The following is a 19,026-nucleotide window of genomic DNA, read 5'->3' on the forward strand; positions in this document are numbered from 1 at the left end:
AGTGCGGGACTCATTCCTCTTGCACATCCTATGATTGCAAGTGTACTCAATTTCCGTTGTAAATATTTCTCATTGTTCTTTATTGCCTAGAACGATTCTAGAAAATCTATTTCTTAAATAACATAGCCACAATGGTATCTTAACCATCCTGATGTGTTTTGATTATGGTTTTGTCGGAAACCATGCGCAATCTTAATTGTCAATTGTCATTTGTGTAACACCCTTACACAAAATAGCATCAAAAACACTTTGCTTTACATCCTTAATGCTTCTACAAGCACTTAAGGGTAATCTTTATGGCTTACATGGTAAATATTACTTAAATTCGATTTGAAACAATTCATCATACTCAAAGTATATGAAGTGTTATACATCATTTCCTATTTAATTGATCCGGCAGCGGAAGCAAATAGAATCAATCAAATATGTTCAACTTGATTGAACTAATCATGAATCTTATCAACATAAGACTTCCTATTCGACGCTAATATCATGTTGATTTATCTCCATAAATCCGGATATTAAAGATGTACTATATTTCTCCAAAAGTCTTAAATCATTCCCAATGATCAATATGTCATCCACATATTAGACTAATTAAAATTTCCGTAACTCCCACTAAACTTCATGTATAAACACAACTTCTCAACTTATCGAGAAAAGTTTTATAACATGATCAAAACATTGATTCCATCTCATTGATGTCCTACTTAAGACCCTCTCTTAAGTTTCACGTTATCTTAGGATTGCACGAATCAACAAAACTCAAGACATGTATTGAATACATTCTTTCTAATTGAAGAAGTGGGTTTTAGATTCACTCGCTATATGTATATCATCATAATGAAACACAATCCCTAAGAAGATCCAAATAGACTTAAGCATTTCAACTAGTGCAAAACCCTTTGCCACCAATCAAGCTTTGATATCTAACAATTCACTTGGAATTTATTTCAGATTTTCATGGCTATAACCCTTGTATTGAGTTGTGACTTAAACACTCTCATGTAAGTCATATGTTCATTACTTTCCAGAAGTAATCAACTTGAATCAAACAATTTATTTCTAAATTGCAAGCTCTTTACTTTCTAAAAGTAACACTAATTCATCATCTTCAACAAGTGATGACTTTAACCTCCTAGGTTTTGAAGAAACAACGTCTTACACAAAACGTCTCATGTAGCCAAGAAAGACCAGTTTCTTGCGACATAACATTCTTTGTGGCTCTTGAATAATTTCTCCCGCTCTGTCTTCTAGAAATAAACTTGTATTCTTGAAAGACAGCTTCACGAGCCACAAACCCGTTGTACTCGTGAACATAGTAAGGAAAAATGAGCATTTGTTTCTTTTGAAAAACTTACAAACATGGTACCCTACCATTTCATATCTCATATGATTCGTTTTAGATTTAGTGGAAAAATAATTTAGACAAAATGATAAAATCCCCAAAAGGATCAAGTAACTCAAAGTAACTTGATTGAAGTCCAAACCATATCGAATAGCGTTTGATTTCTTTATCCAACCACCCATTATCCCATAATGCGTGCTAAGAGAGATTAATTTGTGATATTATATCACATTTCATTTGGCTTATATCAAAGTCTTCACTTTGATAATCCCATCACGACTAGATCGTGATTCTTTGAACTCTTTGAACTTCTTCAAAGATTTCTCTATTTACCTTATTAAGCGAACACATTAGCGTCAACTTAAATCATTGGTAAAAGAAAATGATCAACCTATTTTGGATTTACAACCTCGATCTCCTTTTAAACCAAAAGGCACGAGACATCTTGCTTTGAATACAAGATATGCATATACCATAAGATCTAATGGTTTCAAGAGTACTCAATAACTCTTTGCGTTCATCATTCCAGAATCTAAGGTTAAATCTTGGGTTACCAATTTGAGTCTTGCATCATCTTCATGATATATCATTCTAGTTTGGTCTAGAATATAATCACCTTGATAATGGGCTAGCCATACATCAAATCATGGTTTATAGGGCCACAAAAGTGAAACCTCTTTTGTATCTTAACAAGTTTATATTCTAATTTGGAGTTTATGCACTTAATAGTCACAATTAAGTACAACTTTAAACTCCAAAACTAGATTAAGTACACAATTACTCTATCTCTCACATCATTGTTGCTAGTCGTCATATTCTAATCATCCTATGTATCAAATACAATGATGAAAACCTCCACTGGTTTCTAATATTGACGAAGTAGTACTAGCAAAATTTATGTCAATCAAATAAACATTTAAAGAAGAAGGTCCCATTAGATGTCCCACAACTAACTTGTTGATTCTTCAATAATTTGGGGTAGTTTCCTTTCTAGCGTCCAACAATTAAGACAATGGAAACTTCATCGGTCGGGATTGATAGGTTTAGTATCGTTATTCTCAATAACTTTACTTTTAACATTACCTTGTATCAATTCCATTCTAATTTTACTTCTTTAAACCTCATCCTTTTCTTAACGGTTTAAGAGAATGCTCCCACTCATTTCAATGAGTCTTTGCTAAGAGAAGCAATATTGAAATTCATGAACACTACTCTTCATTCGTTTGTTTAGTCTTAAAACTTTTATTGAAGTGGTTGCGGCATTTTGGTCAATTTTGATTTCCAACAAATCTAGTTACCAAAATGATGTAATGTTTCAAGGTACTTAACTCAATTAAGCATATGAGAAACAATTCATTGTAAGTAGATATGTTAGTCAAGAATCAAAAACCCTTTTGATCATGAATAACTTTTATCTATACTCTTCACAAGAGATCCTTCCAATGGATAACATGGGGTTTTAGAAGAAAATTCATATTTGTCTTTAGTTATGATATTTTAATGGAGATTTAAAAACGAAATGATATCGTATATAAATTGAGGCAAAGAAATAGAACAATATGATAACGGAATAGTGGAAAACTTAACATTCATCGTTTTATTAATACTTGTAAACAACAAGTAAAGCATTTATATAGTGACCTCTACCCAACTATGATAAATGATTCCAAGATCCAAATTCATATTAACTTGGGCACGGGGTAGCTGATTCATCCCTCATTAATATAACTCGGTGGATTAACTCTTTAATCGATTCTACTTTTAGAACTCTCGATCGATAAAATTACTCTAATATTTATCTATAGCCCGGAACACATGCGACTACGGTCATGAATACTTCCGTTGAGCTCAATCCAAATTTCAAATAAATGTGTCCATGATCCAAATTCACATTAACTTGAGCACGGGGTAGCCGATTCATCCCTTATCAACATGAATTCGGTGGATAGACATTTATCACCCACTTCCCATACGTAACAAGGTTTGTACCCCGGTGTGGCCGAGCGCACTCCCTCATGAAATAGGTTTTCATGGTTTCTACTTTTTGGTAAGGCTAAGTCTCAATTTTTTATTTTAGCGAGAGGTCATGTCAATTTATTATCTATCACGTTTTAAGTGAACTAAAGCGGTGAACTACGATAATTGTAATTGACACGGTCAATACACTCGATTAAAATCCATGTTTAGTTATGGCAATTTAGTGATGCATGCAACATATAAATAAAATGCAAAGTATAAAAATAAAATCCTAGTATGACCTTCCTAAAATAGTAAACTAATAAACTATTACAAAAGCGGAAACCAAGTCCTTTGGTCCCTTGAACTTCGGTCTTGGCACGCATTTCAAGGCAACACTTTCTTGAATGGATCGCCTTCTTGAGTGGCACCGTCTTCAAGGTACTCCGGAATAAATAAATTACACAATAAATTACATAATTTCCTATTATACATTTGTAATTAAAAATAAAAATAAATCTATTAAATTATAAAACGGTGATATGAGATCACAATACATTACAACCGAATCGATATTCCCATACATTCGGGTAATATCAATTAAAAACTAAGGTTATACTAAGTAAAATTACATAATTCAAAAATTACATAAAATTAAAATATGACAATCATAAATAAAATGCAGCATTATAATATGTATGAACATGCTCAATTTTATGCTAAATCGCCTTTTAAGAGCCAATATCGTATATTTATCGGTTTTCATGGATTTGCGTGATTATAACTTGTTAAAATCACAATAATTACATAAATTCATATTTATGTACAAGTTAATTACCCTAACCATCTTAGGACTCAAAATTAGTCTCCACTAACATTTTGACAATAATTAAACTTGATTTCTTTATATTGTTCATAAATGGACCCAAAAATACAAAATTATGGTATAAACTTCAAATTAAATCAAAAAAAATTTCAAAAAATTTCAAAATTTGAAATTTAAACTCATGAACATTCTGGAAAAATTACCATGACACTCATAATATTCAAAACTTAGGTTAAAAATTTCGAAAATTTATCGAGAAAAAACAATGTTGCGGTTTATCGATTTTAACAATTATGACCATAAAAAAATGAGAAAAATTATTTTTACCAACTTTTTATTTTTTTAGATCTGAAATATATGATAAAATGCAACATTTGACGTTTTTCCTTAGTCATGAAGTATGTTTTAGCATTTTTACTAATTAAAGTCACTATTTATGTGATTTTTCATCAAAAATTCATAAATCATGCATAAAGACTTCATTATAGACAAATAGTTTAAACACATCTTATAAAATTGCATGTGACAACATACTAAATTTCCATGACCAGATTCAAAATATTACTCATATTAACCTATTTACCCAATTAAATACAAGTTTAACTTGAAAAATCCATATTTCGAGCAAAACAACTCATTTTAGTATGAATATTTACAGGCCATCAGTAGATAATATATGTGAAAACATATCCAAAAACCACTGAAAAATTTGAAGTTTAGCTATTTTTCGTCCAAAAATTACATTTTTATCATAAAAATCACATTTTAATGTCAATAGTTTATAAAATGAACAATAAAAATCGATAAATAAACCAAAATGTCCTAAAAATCACTTAGGACCAGAAATTTTTCACATGCAAAATTATTTCATGGTTTATCTTCATAAATCCTAAATAACAAGTTTTATATGTTAGTTAAATTAACTCGGAAAAACTAAACCGATCTTGCATGCAACAACCATAATGCTCTGATACCACCTGTTGGAAATCATATTTTAAATATCACATATTTTAGTTTAAAGTTTTAGTCATAAAAACTTAAGGATCTTATGCATGCAAAACAAATACAAGAGTAAGGAGAAAAACGGTTCCTTACATTTGATATTTCGGATATTTTGGGCACAAGTGAAGTCTCCCACATCACTTGTTCTTGAGCTTTCAATATGTTAGGATGATCCTCCAAAGACTTCAAGTATAGAAGTCACTCCTCTTGATTGCACCCAAGATTATCCCATATCTCTACTAAATAATATGTGCTAGATATTTGTTTAGTAGTTTACATTAAAATTGATTACTAATACTCATATATTACACTAATAATATTAGTAATGTGATTGAATAATTTGAATCAAGATTTCTCAAGTTTTGGAGAAAAGATGAAGGAGTAGAGAGAAAGATGCATGTGAAAATGAATGAACATGCATGTGTTGAATGAGTAGAGAACAAAAGTTTTCTAATGACAAAAGGGGACATGGTTATGGGGAGGTGGAGGACCAATATATGGTCCTTCCCTTTTTACTTTTGTTCTTATCTAAACCTTAGGCATGTAAGGCTAGGTAAGTAGTGTCATGATGGTGTTATTTTAGCTTATTAAAATAAACTACCACCATCCACCAAACCCTCTTTATTTCGGTGCATATTCATAAAATGGACTACCATTTTATTTTGTCAATTTTTCATTTGTCACTTAATATGTCACATGTAGTATGTTACATGTTATTAATTATTTTTAATGCATATTTATCACATAAATATCATTTTATAAATTAATTAAATTACATTCAACAAATTGACTAGTGATACTTGATCACATAAATAAAATGGGTCATTTAATTATAATTCACAACATCTTGTAATTATAATTAACCATTCATTCTTATCTCTATCGTTTCTCAAAAAATAAGCAATTTAAGTAATAAAGCATTTTTATTACTAAAATAAATCTTATTTAATCCCATTACAATAAGATATCAATATTTTCTCCCATTAATGAATTGTTCAATTTTAAGGAATTGATCAACTTGTATCGTCATACAATTAATCAACTATACAGATTAGGGCATCATCCTTTAGGTGTGACCTTAAGGGATCAACTGACCACCACGGTCCCACGACAGTAACGTCAAACTCTAGCAAACCAATCGTTACCGATTAATGTTGATCATTTAACTATATAATGAATCATCCCTTACGTATTCTTAAAATGAGATTTAAACATGTGATCATCATGATCGACAATTGTGATCGCATTATTGTCGGGGACACTCCAACACTTACCGAATTGAGTTTCCTTTTGATGCTTTGTCAATCTATGAGGGAAAGGCACTTTGACTTTTTCCGGCACTTTAACTTCAACATCTTTCTTGAGAGGAGCATCGTCCACATCTTTGACTTTCTCAACAACAATTGGTATTGGAGTTTTGTCCTCCACAATAGTGCGTGATAATATTATTAAATCTCATTAAGGAATATGCATGGGATATTCATTGACAATACCAGTCAGCTGATCAACGTATATCGGTAACGGTTGACCAACTAGGGTTTGACGTTACTGTCGTGAGACGACGGTGTTCAGCTAATCCCTTTCAGTCACGCCTAAAGGAACGAGCCCCAACACGAAAGCTAATTAATTGTATGAGATACAGTTTAAATTAGCCCCTCGATAAATAGACTAAGAGTTAGTCGATTAAATTAATTTAGAAAGATTTGTGAACTCAAGGCGCGGAAATTTTTATTTAATTATGCGATAATTGAAAATAAATTTTTGAGGCGGGAATTAATAATTAAGCAGTTAATTGTTAAGATTGGTACTAATTGACTAATGTGATTAGTATTGGTACGTAAAATATATGTGTAGCGGTACACGTATATTTACGGAGTGATTTAGACGAATTTAATTGGAAGCATTTAAACATGATACGATGTTTAAATAAAATTTACACGTATTTGTGCGACAAATATAAGAACCAAAATGGACCCGTAAATAGGACATTGGACCGTGTATATGGAGTGTAGTGGATGTTTATAGACATAATCATTTCACTTTGCTTGTTGTTTCTTCCATAAGTCATCTTATGATCATTTTCATGTGATATAAGATTGGACAAAAATAAAGCAAGTACACTCCCCCACTCCAGCAACTCCCACCCGGTTTTCCTCCTCTTTATGGACCAACAATTCCTAATTTTTTATACACTACTTCATTTTGTGTATTTGCATGTAAAAAAAATCTTGTTGGTCTTTCTCTCTAAAAACCAATAAAATCATTTACTAAGAGATGTTAGTAAATTAAATAATTACTAAGATTGTTAGTAATATTTACATATTATCAAGGGTAATCTTATTAATATCTAGTTAATATTAGTAAGGTTGTTGGGTAAGTTCTTGGATGCTTAAGAAATGAGGTGTTCTATTTTGGACACTTGAAGATGGAGGATCTTGCCATTTATTTTCAGCTCAAGAGCAACCAAGATGGGTGATCTTGGTTGTGCCCAAATACTACCATTTTTCAATGTAAGGAAATATGTTTTCCTCTTCTTTTATATTATTATGCTTTTATATTGCATGCATGTTACATAGATCACATAAACACAAGTTATGAGATAATTTGACATTTAATTAGAGTGTCTAATTAGGATCTATGATCTTTCAAGTGGTATCAGAGCTTAGGCTTGTAATTTGCATGTTGATTGTAAGCATATTAATAAATTATGAGATAATTTATAAAAACTCAAAAATTGTGTTAGAAGAGGTTTAAGCACGAAATTTTTGGTACATGCATACCTACTGATCTTAAAAGATTTGTGGTAAAGTTTGGTGATTTATGAAGTAATTTTGCTATTTTTAATGATTTTTGGTAGAAAACCGAGTCAAAATGCCGTATTAGTTATAAATTGACTAAAAATAGTTAAATGATGATTCGGGCCATGGAATTTTTATGGTGTTTCATGCATGTTTTCTACTGAATGTATGCAAAAGTTTGAAGGTTGTTTTGAATTTTTGCATGTTTATTGATTTTATGAGATAAAAGTCGATAAAAGTGAAATAAATTAATCATAATTTCCAAACAATTGATTCTGCCTTGATAAATTTATGTACATTTTAAAATGTTATTTAAAAGATAAAATTGAAAATTAAAATTTGATTTCACCTTGTTTTGATGTTTATTGGTTTTAGTGGCTAAAAACCGATAAATATCGATCTTTTTCTTCATAAATTTTATCCGAATTTTTGGGGCAATTTTTATGACATTTTAGTGTTCTTGGGAGTGTTCCAGAATACTCAAAAATTTTGTTTCAATTTTCTGGGTAATTTTTCAATTATTTTGGATTTTTACTTAAAAATTATGATTTTGACATGTTAAAATTCGACTTAAAAAACTAATTTTGAGGTCCAAAACAGTTTGGACAATTAGTTTGGACTTAAATGAGATTTAAGAGTTGATTATTTATTTTTACATGTTAAAATTCGCTTAAATCCACAAAAACCGAGATGGATAGCAACGATTGATGGATAGGGCGATTTTGGCGTCATAATACAGTATTTTAAGCATATTTATTTAAGTTAAATGAATGATTGTCATTTACTTAAAGTATTTATTTTGTTGTACCTAGTATGGCCTAGTTTAGTTTAATCGTTATTACCCGAAATGAATGGGAATAGCGATTTGTTTGTAATTAAATACGATCTTGTATCGTCGGTTTGTAATTAATTAATAGTTTTATTTATTTCATTAATTAATGTATACTAGGAATAGCTATGTAATTTAAATTGTAATAGTTATTCTTACCGGCGTTTCCAAAAGACGGATTACATCGAGACAGAGTCTATTTTTTGAAGGGGTTCCAAATCCCACAAGAAGGAGCCACTTATGGAATGAAGAGGCTAGGGACCAAGGAGTTGGTTTTTGAAATATAATAGACTAGTTTTTATTAACTAGGTGGCCGTACTAGGATTTATTCATATGCTTACTTGCTTGCTTGTTTTTATTTTTCGCGCATGCCAAAATCGCCATTCACATGCATTTTATTTTTTGCGGTTCTCAATTCACGTCATTTATATTCACCGACTTAGTTCTCTTATAGAGAATTTATGACTAAATTGACAAGATCTCTCACATAACTAAAATTGAGATTAGCCTTACCAATTAGTAACACCTATGAATCCCTTGTTCATTAGAGCCACGCTCGCCCAAGCGGGGTGTTCTCTTTTTACCTCGGGTAAGTAGGGAGGTAAACGGTTATCACGCGCCAAAGTTGGTTGGACTCAACGAGGTATAAGACGGTCTTGTATTCCGGGGCTAGGAGATGAATTTAAGGAAATTCGTCGACCAAGAGTTCTAGAGATAAAATTAGTCAATGTGATTACACAATTATGGGATGTTTTGCCCAAGCGATGCCTATTTTTGTTTAAAGATGGGTCTTGGAATCATTTATATAATTTAGTGGGAGATCATTATATAAATGCTAAAACTTGTTAAAGATGTTTCACAAGTAAAATTAAAACATTGAATGTTCATTTTTCCTATTTTTCGTTCATTCTCTTATACGTATGACATCGCGCATTTCATCCTCCTTTTATCCTCTATTTATTATTACACTTGTTTCGTTCTTTCATAGAAAGCGGTTTTTTGAAAGAATTTGGTAGCAATGATTGGTAACATGATTTACCAATTCACCTACATAAGCTTACAACGATTTTTGCGATTATTATACAACTTAATTAACGTCCATACATATTAGTTTAGGTAAATGTTTGCAAAAAGAGTAATTCAAAAGTTTACAAAAAGAGTTTTCAAAAACACTTAGAATACTCCAGTAGGATACCATTAAATGGCTCAATTCGAGAAAGGCCAAATCGATTGTTTATGCGCTAAAGAGTTTAGGCATATGATGACAATTTAACGGTTGGGTAGTCCAATTTCGCAAGAAGTTGAGATTTTGCTACATGTTGCACTCACTTTATAGTAGTTCACTCTTACTAAGTGTATAAAATATCACGAATGACATGAAGAGAGGTCTTCATGAGATTCATTTTTGCTTGATTGAAGCAAAGAGGAATGTGAAAGTGAGTGGGAGTTAAGAAGAATCAACCCTAGATGTATGCAATAAAACAAAGTTGAAAGAGACATCTATTCAATGGATATGCTAGCTCCACTATCTTGGTATGAGATACCAAGTACGGGTCATTTCTTTGTAAAGAAGTTTACATGAATTGATAAAACATATGACATCTAGCATAGGACATTTTTGCATAAAAATGGTGCTAGAGTAGCAATGATTTTGATAGGAATAAATGTACCGAAATTTGGTTTTAAAAGAATGTAATCATCTATGTTTATACATAGAAGGCATCACTCATGTGATTTAAAACAAAAGTTTGCACCTAATCCTATGATAACTTGGTGGTTGGTTTAGACCACTCAAGTTAGAGGAATTTTACATTCTTCACGAAAACTAAATATTATACTATCTTGTAGATTTTAAAGTCTCTAATCCGGTGAACCCAATTGATCAAACCTCAAGTAAATTCGTTTCACGTATAAACGATTAGCACATCATACAACCATTTGATTGAGAATCTTATGGTATGTGCATTTATTATGTTTTCTTTTGCAGAAAAGAAACACAATAGTGAGGTGATTGACCATATACATACGGATGTGTAAGGCCAATAGTAGGTTATATATACTTCGTTACTTTTATCGTAATGTTAAGTAGATATGATAACTTAATATCTATTTAATAAGACATAAAAGTGATTTTTTGAAACATAGAATATTTTCAAAGCGAAGTAGTAAACTAAAAGCACGACAAGATCATAATGTTGATCGGAAATTTCAAAGTAATGACTTTGAAGATCAAATGGGTAATATCAAGTAATGATTTTGATGATCACTAAGAAGATTGTGAACCAGTTCACATGTACCTTCTTCTAAGGACACCATAGAGTATGGTGTAGTAAAGAATATAAACCGAACTTTATGAGATATAGTTTGAGGTTTTTCGCAATTTTGTAAGCTATTTTCTCACTAAAAGTTTAAAACACGACTATAATGGCCTAAATGACTCCATATGAGATATGGATAGGGAGAGTCTTTAACTTGTCATTTTATACATTTGGGACCATAAATGTTTATGTTCAGAACCACTTTGTGTAGTTTTGAGGGTTATCCAAAATTGAACCACTTGGTTTTTTACTTCTTCAACACGAGAACAGAGAGTTTGTGGCTCGTAATGATGTCTTTCCAGAAAGAGTTTCATTTTCTGGAAGACAGAGTGGCAGAAATTTTGAACTTACGGAAGTCCAAGATCCACAAAATGAGTACAATGCAAGAATACTTTCTTTATTGAGGCTCACTGGTGAGTACAATGCAAGAAGACGCTCTTTATTGTGGCTCAGTGGTTATAAGGAGATAATTTTGCGATAATATTGCGTTACTTTTGAAAAGTGACGAATCTTAAACCCTTATCAAGGGTTTTCTACCAAAAATCATTAAAAATAATGTTATAGCATGAACTCTATGTAATGGCATGTCAGCATGCAATTCGAATTGATCCCCTTACACAAGATGTGATAAGGAAGGAAACGTGAGATGTTTTCGAGAATTGATTTAGGGCGAATACTTTGGCAGGTTACCTTGATCTTGTCGTAAAGGTTACATAAGACGTTTAAAATTTGGGCTTGTTATAGAGAGTTTGTGACAACCCAAATGCCTTTATCAATTCGTACGTTCTTAGAAATATAGCCTCTCATGAGGATGAGTTTAGGCAAAAGGATAACGAAACTTTCTCCTTGAATGTATCTTATGAAGGGAGAAGTTTTGTTGATCTTGTCAATGCTAAGAAGTCTAGCGTGCTTGAAAGATCCCTTTTGTGATCTTATATACGTCAAAGAGTTGGAACTTTGGGTTCAATCATGTAGTCTATTAAAATGGTAATACACGAGTGTCTGGATACCATGATGATACATGGAGTTTAGTGGGAGCTAAAATGAGTTTCTTTGTCTAAAATATGTGCTTGACATATTAGTGACTAGAAATGTAGCTAAGGTGATATTTCTTAGTCTAAAATATGTGTTTGACATATTAGTAACTAGAAATATTCTCGGGTGAATACTTGAGAGTAGCATGGCGCATATTAAATATCCGGATCTAATGAGATTGATCTCTATGGATATTAGCATTATAGACAAAAGACTTATGTGATAAGATTCTTGACTCGTTCAAGTTGTTGAACAATAAATATGATCTCTTGTGCTTCCGCTGCAGGATCTATTTAAATATGCTAAAAGCTGCTCTCGTCAAGACGTATCATATTGAGAATATAAGAAGTCATTACCAGTCATTTCCTAGTGAGTTTCACTTGATGATTAATCAAGAGCATCCTTGAGTACTTGAGAAGCACTGAGGATTTACTCTTGTAGTTTGGAGGAATTTATGAATTTCGTGTAAAAGGATTACACGGAAACATTCCTACGTTTATAACATGTTATGGGCCTCGTTAGAGAATGGTTAGCATGTAAGAGTGTTATGTGCATAAAGAATAATATGTATAAGAAGTTATACATATATGTATAAGAAGTTATACATGTATAAAGAATACATGTATGAGGAATCATACATACAAGATGTCATATGAAGAATGTGCATGTATAAGCGTTATACATACAAATCATGAACGAAAGTTAAGTACATTACAACATCCGATGTTGTATAAGAGATAGTTGATAATCGGAATTTAATGGAACTAGAGTAGTTCCGTTAGCCGAATATTGTCTCCCGAGAGACTGTGAAAACAGTGGGAGTGTTTGACTGGCTTTAGAATCAGAGTCTAAAAACTTGTTTAGACATGTACTTAAAAAGGCTCTATGTGATGAAAAGATTGCATAGAATAAAGGAAAATAGCAATGGAAATTAGAGTGTGCAAATGTTGCTAATCCTCTAACCAAAGCCGTTGACATAAGGTAGACATGATGGTTATGTCATCTCCATGTGAATTGAGGAGTATACCTTAATTGCTAAAGATCGTTATGTAAATATTGGATAGAGTATTGATATTTACATAAGTGATTATCACATTCATTGTTAGAGTTTCTTTAAAAAATGAATTATTCAGTATGACTGAAAACATGAATACCTTGTTTATCCGAATTGGTTGTGGAGACAATGTTGAGCCCCAATTCAAGTGAATAGGATGAACATTGTATTAGCCCCTAGTCACTTAATGAGGTGACGTCTCGGAGTGACTAGATTGTAAGACGATTGATGGTAGGTTCAGCACCATAAGGTCATAAGGATGACTAGTCGTTTACATAGGCAAACTGTGGGACATTTTGCCGGGCAATGACATTTATAGAGTCCCTTAGATCTATTATAGATGCCTGGTCGTCGCTGGGACTTCTATGATATTCATATGAGTCGATTCTTTAAACTGGGGACTATTATCTGAGCAAGTGCAGTTTCCGAGTGACATTGGTTTTTGTCCTAGGTCGTGCCGTGAAAGGGGGCCAAAGGACATCTACTGGGTCATGGTGATCTATATTGTGCAATAGTATAGATAGGGCAGACAGGAATTGTCCACCCACGTTGGGTTTAAACATCTCAAGGCCACTCGAGGAGTTATGACTAGAAATGCGTGGCCACGCTCGGAAGTAATCTGTATGAGATTTTTCCGGTCAGGTAGTCTCACTCCCGATCGAGAAAACCACTCACGATATGTTCATGTGCAAGTGCGACCTGAAAGACACCTTGCATTGAGTGGGAGATTGTTGTTAAAACGGACAAGAGAATTGGTAAAACAACCTTGTAGAGTACAAGCAGGATATTGTTGTGATAAGGAGTTATCCACAATTGTGTGTTATAATCATCGCACAACTTATCTCGGTCAAGTGGGAGATTGTTGGAGTTTTGTCCTCCACAATAGTGCGTGATAATATTATTAAATCTCATTAAGGAATATGCATGGGATATTCATTGACAATACTAGTTAGCTGATCAATGTATATCGGTAACGGTTAGCCAACTAGGGTTTGACGTTACTGTCGTGAAACGACGGTGTTCAGCTGATCCCTTTCAGTCACGCCTAAAGGAACGAGCCCCAACACGAAAGCTAATTATTTGTATGAGATACAGTTTAAATTAGTCCTTTGATAAATAGACTAAGAGTTAGTCGATTAAATTAATTTAGAGATATTTGTGAACTCAAGGCGTGGAAATTATTATTTAATTATGCGATAATTGAATAATAAATTTTTTAGGCGGGAATTAATAATTAAGCAGTTAATTGTTAAGATTGGTACTAATTGACTAATGTGATTAGTATTGGTACGTAAAATATATGTGTAGCGGTACATGTATATTTACGGAGTGATTTAGACGAATTTAATTAGAAGCATTTAAACATGATACGATGTTTAAATAAAATTTACACGTATTTGTGTGACAAATATAAGAACCAAAATGGACCCGTAAATGGGACATTGGACCGTGTAAATGGAGTGTAGTGGACGATTATAGACATAATCATTTCACTTTGCTTGTTGTTTCTTCCATAAGTCATCTTATGATCATTTGCATGTGATATAAGATTGGACAAAAATAAAGCAAGTACACTCCCTCACTCCAGCAACTCCCACCCGGTTTTCCTCCTCTTTATGGACCAACAATTGCTCATTTTTTACACACTACTTCGTTTTGTGTATTTGCATGTAAAAAAAAACTTGTTGGTCTTTCTCTCTAAAACCAACAAAATCATTTACTAAGATATGTTAGTAAAATAAATAATTACTAAGATTGTTCGTAATATTTACATGATATCAAGGGTAATCTTATTAATATCTAGTTAATATTAGTAAGGTTGTTGGGTAAGTTCTTGGGTGCTGAAGAAATGAGGTGTTCTTTTTTGGACACTTGAAGTTGGAGGATCTTGCCATTTATTTTAAGCTTAAGAGCAACCAAGATGGGTGATCTTGGTTGTGCCCAAATACTACCATTTTTCTATGTAGGGAAAATTGTTTTCCTCTTCTTTTATATTATTATGCTTTTATATTGCATGCATCTTGCATATATCACGTAAACTCAAGTTATGAGATAATTTTACATTTAATTAGAGTGTCTAATTAGGATCTATGATCTTTCAATTGGTTCATCCACATTCTTTGGAATAGCTTCACCTTTGTTTCCACTTAGAGAAACCTCTAATTCAATAAGTACCTCCTCATCTTCCTTGGGCATGGGTGGCTCATCATATTTTGTACCACTACTCAAGGTAATAGCATTTATGGTATTATGTGGTTTCTCACCTTGAGGTGGTAACTAAACCGTTTTTCTTTGAGAGCTAGATGCAGCTAGTTGAGGCATTTGTTGCTCTAGCATTTTGATTGCGGCATTTTGAGCTTGATCACTCTTTTGCAGTTAAGCCAACAATTCCGTTGGGGTCTTAGCCATTTGCATTACCAAGGCTTCATGTTTGCTTCCCCCTTGGTTATTTTGTTGGGCATTTTGGGGTGGTGGACTTTGATTTGTTTGGAAATTTTGTTGAGGTGGCCTTTGTTGTTTGTTTTGACTTTGATAGCTCGGTGGATAGTTGAACCTTTGTTGTGGTGGAACATAGACATTTTGTTGTTGTTGAGGTCACAAAAGTTTGTTATGGTTGAGGGTTTAGCACATTGTTGCTTTTATAAGACAAGTTCGGGTGAAATTTCGTGTTTCGATTGTAAGTGTTTGAAAATGTACCCGGTGGAAATGAAGTTTGTCTAAAACTTTGAAAATAATTCACCTCCTCAATAGTAGCTTGGCAAAGGGCGGTGCAATGCCCCGCACCTCCGCAACCTTCACAAACAACAATTTTGCTTATGGAGGACATGTCATTGACTTGTTGAAGAGAGGAAGCCGCATTTTGAGTCTCCAATTTTTGTTAGAGCAATAAGATTTGAGCTTTCAAAATGGAAGAATCAGAAGCTTCCTCTTTAGCTTTGGTTGTTGCAATCCGGGAGTTGGCATATTGGGCATTATGAATCACCATGGATTCAATCGTGGCATGAGCCATTGGTGTCAATTTGATCAAACCGCCCATTGTTGGCGGAATCAATAACTCTTTGGGACTCGGCATAACATCCATTGTAGAATGTTATTGCAAGAAACCAAGGATCCAACCCATGATGTGGGCATTGCCTTTGCAAATCCTTGTACCTCTCCCAAGCCTCATAAAGGCTCTCCAGTGCTTGTTGGTGGAATCCTATGATTTAGCTCCTCAAGGTTTGAGTTTTCTCCGGTGAAAAATAATTTTGATAGAAAGCAAGAGCCAAAGTTTCCCAATTTGTAATTCCCATAGCTTCTCTATCAAGGCTATTGATCCATAGGTTAGCCTTGTCCTTCAATGAAAAAGGGAGAAGTATATCCCTTATTTGAGCTTTGGGTGATTCCCATTTGCCGAATCATGGAGCAATAGTCACAAAAATTTTGAACATGCAAATTGGGATCCTCCAAAGGACTTCTCTCCACAAGGTTGATGAAAGCCGGTTTGATCTCGAAATCCGTTGTTCCAATTTAGGTAGTAGTGATACCCTTCGGAAGCATGTCCGCGGTAGGATTGGAATGATCAGAAAGCTTCACCATCTTTTTGATTGGAGGTGGTGGTGGCAGTGGATATGATGAAATATAACCTTCTTCCTCGTCACGGATTGGGTAATTTTTACGAATACGACCCAAACCTCCCGGACTAGAAGATGCGTCAAGCTCCTTGAAATACTTGAGTCGGTGATGGAACGTTCTCTCGGGCTACGGATCAAATGGGAATCATTTCTCCGATGCGAGAGGACCTGGGCATATGACACAAATCTCAAGAATCTTGTAACTAACGGTCTCAAGGAACAAGTGTTCCTTAATACAAAAGAAAACAAGATAGAAATCAACAATTATAAACGCAATAAAACCGTGCTCCCCAGCAACGATGTCAAAATTTGATAGGCTATCACACACCTAACAAAGATATCCCTAAACTCAACTAACAATGAATGTAGTAAGGAAGGGGTCGAACACGAGAAGACGAGAATTGCGCTATGAAATTGCTATGAAAAGAAATTTATCAAGATCGATTCAATTGGTTGGTTGATTTGGTTTGATAATTAGCAAATAAATGATGTAAAATAAATATGATAAAAGAAGTCTATGGGAGTTGGGTCACACATGTAAGTACGTAAATGTTCATGCCAAAACTAGGAATTCTTAATAACAACAATTGTTTAGATCTCGTGACAACCACCTCTCGGCCTTATTGTCAACCATAGATCGGGTCCTAGAGAGCTCTCGTTATGACTAGGTCGTTCTACTAACACATGTTTAGTCTAATCCAAGTCCGTACCTCTCGACTTATAGAATGAATTAAAAAACTTAACCAGTGATTATGGCCACTAAACAAAGATTAATCAAAACGATGCAAACATGTGATAGAAACAATTTATTGATATTATAGCATCCTAATTCTAACAATTACAAGAACTATTTATGCATGACTTCCCTAATCCCTAGACAAATGAAACTACTCACTCATAATGGAAATAAAACTAATAACAATGTATGAAATGATAAACATGTTAACAATGGGATTATAATTAAATGAAATATTATAAGTTATGATTAAACTAGATATTAATAACATATAAAATAAGTGAAAATGCTAAAGATGAGTAATGTAATATAGAAATGCTAATGATAAACTAGTGAGATAACAACTTGATAATAATATAAATTAACAAACTAATATAAAATGCTAATAACTAAAATATAAATTATAAAACAACGATAATGGAAAATGCAAAAACGAGATAAACTAGAATCGAAATTACCGAAACAAAGAACTTAGAACTTGAATGAGGAGAACACAAAATGAAACCCAAATAACCTGATTAAGAACTTGTATTATAAAGAACCAAATGCTTAAAGTAAATTGTTTAACAAAAGGGAATGCTAAACAATATGTAAACTAATATGAAACTTAAGAGAATTTGTGTGCTAAGAGTATAATAGAGTGTAAAAGATGGTAAAAGAGATGTAAAAGAGATATCCTAGAATGACGGATTAAAGCCCCCTATTTATAGTAAAATAGGGGCATAACGTAAACAATCATGATCAAGGCAGCCCCGATTGGGGCCTGGCCACCCCGATTAGGTTCGTAGGTATCAAGATTAATTCTCTTAAATCTTGATTAGTTGCTCCAAGGGATCCAAAGTTCATGTTTAATGCCCCTTAATACACCCGGTTATTTGCACAGTTGGGCATCCTAAGAGCATGTCTAAGCTTGACTTTTCCATTTGCTTGACTTGGACTTTTGCTTGGGCCAAATTAATTACTTCATTTGTTCATCAACCCATGCTCCATACTTTTTACTCGGGCTTGGAAATTACGAAAACACCCTTCCGCGGTCATGCTTAGTCTTTTAGCCTCATGAACTCGTGTGCTTGATACTTTGACGGGAAGAAGCTACTAAAAGCTTAATGTCCTACAAAACACAATGAAAACAAGCAAATAAAACTAGAACACGGAATTAGCTCATTAAGTCAATAACATTAGTGCAAATGACAAGTAAAATAGAGCTAAAATAGGGGGTAAAATCATATATAAAATGGACACATCAATGTTTTAGCATGTTAAAGTCATAAAAATAGATAAAAAGAGCATGAAAGAAGAGGATTAATTGCATCCTCATACTTACTTGCTAGGTTGCTTGACGAGATATCGACAAAGTATAAAAACTCGTGAGTCGTAAAACTCGATTTAAAACTGTTCTTCTAAAGTACGTAGTGTTGCTTTGCTTTAGTGATGGTGTAATTGGTCGAAGTGGTATGTCAAGTGATTTAATACACGATGACGGTACCAAACAATATGTATGGCTCGTATT

The 19,026-nt window shown here is 33.2% G+C and overlaps 1 non-coding gene across 1 annotated transcript; it reads left to right on the forward strand.

Annotated features, from left to right (window-relative positions):
* Positions 1-16,280: 16,280 nt before the first annotated feature.
* LOC141624708 (small nucleolar RNA R71) lies at positions 16,281-16,388 on the forward strand. The gene has a single exon (XR_012534514.1). It is a non-coding gene; the product is annotated as a small nucleolar RNA R71 (small nucleolar RNA).
* Positions 16,389-19,026: the final 2,638 nt, after the last annotated feature.

Source organism: Silene latifolia, chromosome X (genome assembly GCF_048544455.1).
Source record: "Silene latifolia isolate original U9 population chromosome X, ASM4854445v1, whole genome shotgun sequence".
NCBI classification, from domain to species: Eukaryota; Viridiplantae; Streptophyta; class Magnoliopsida; order Caryophyllales; family Caryophyllaceae; genus Silene; species Silene latifolia.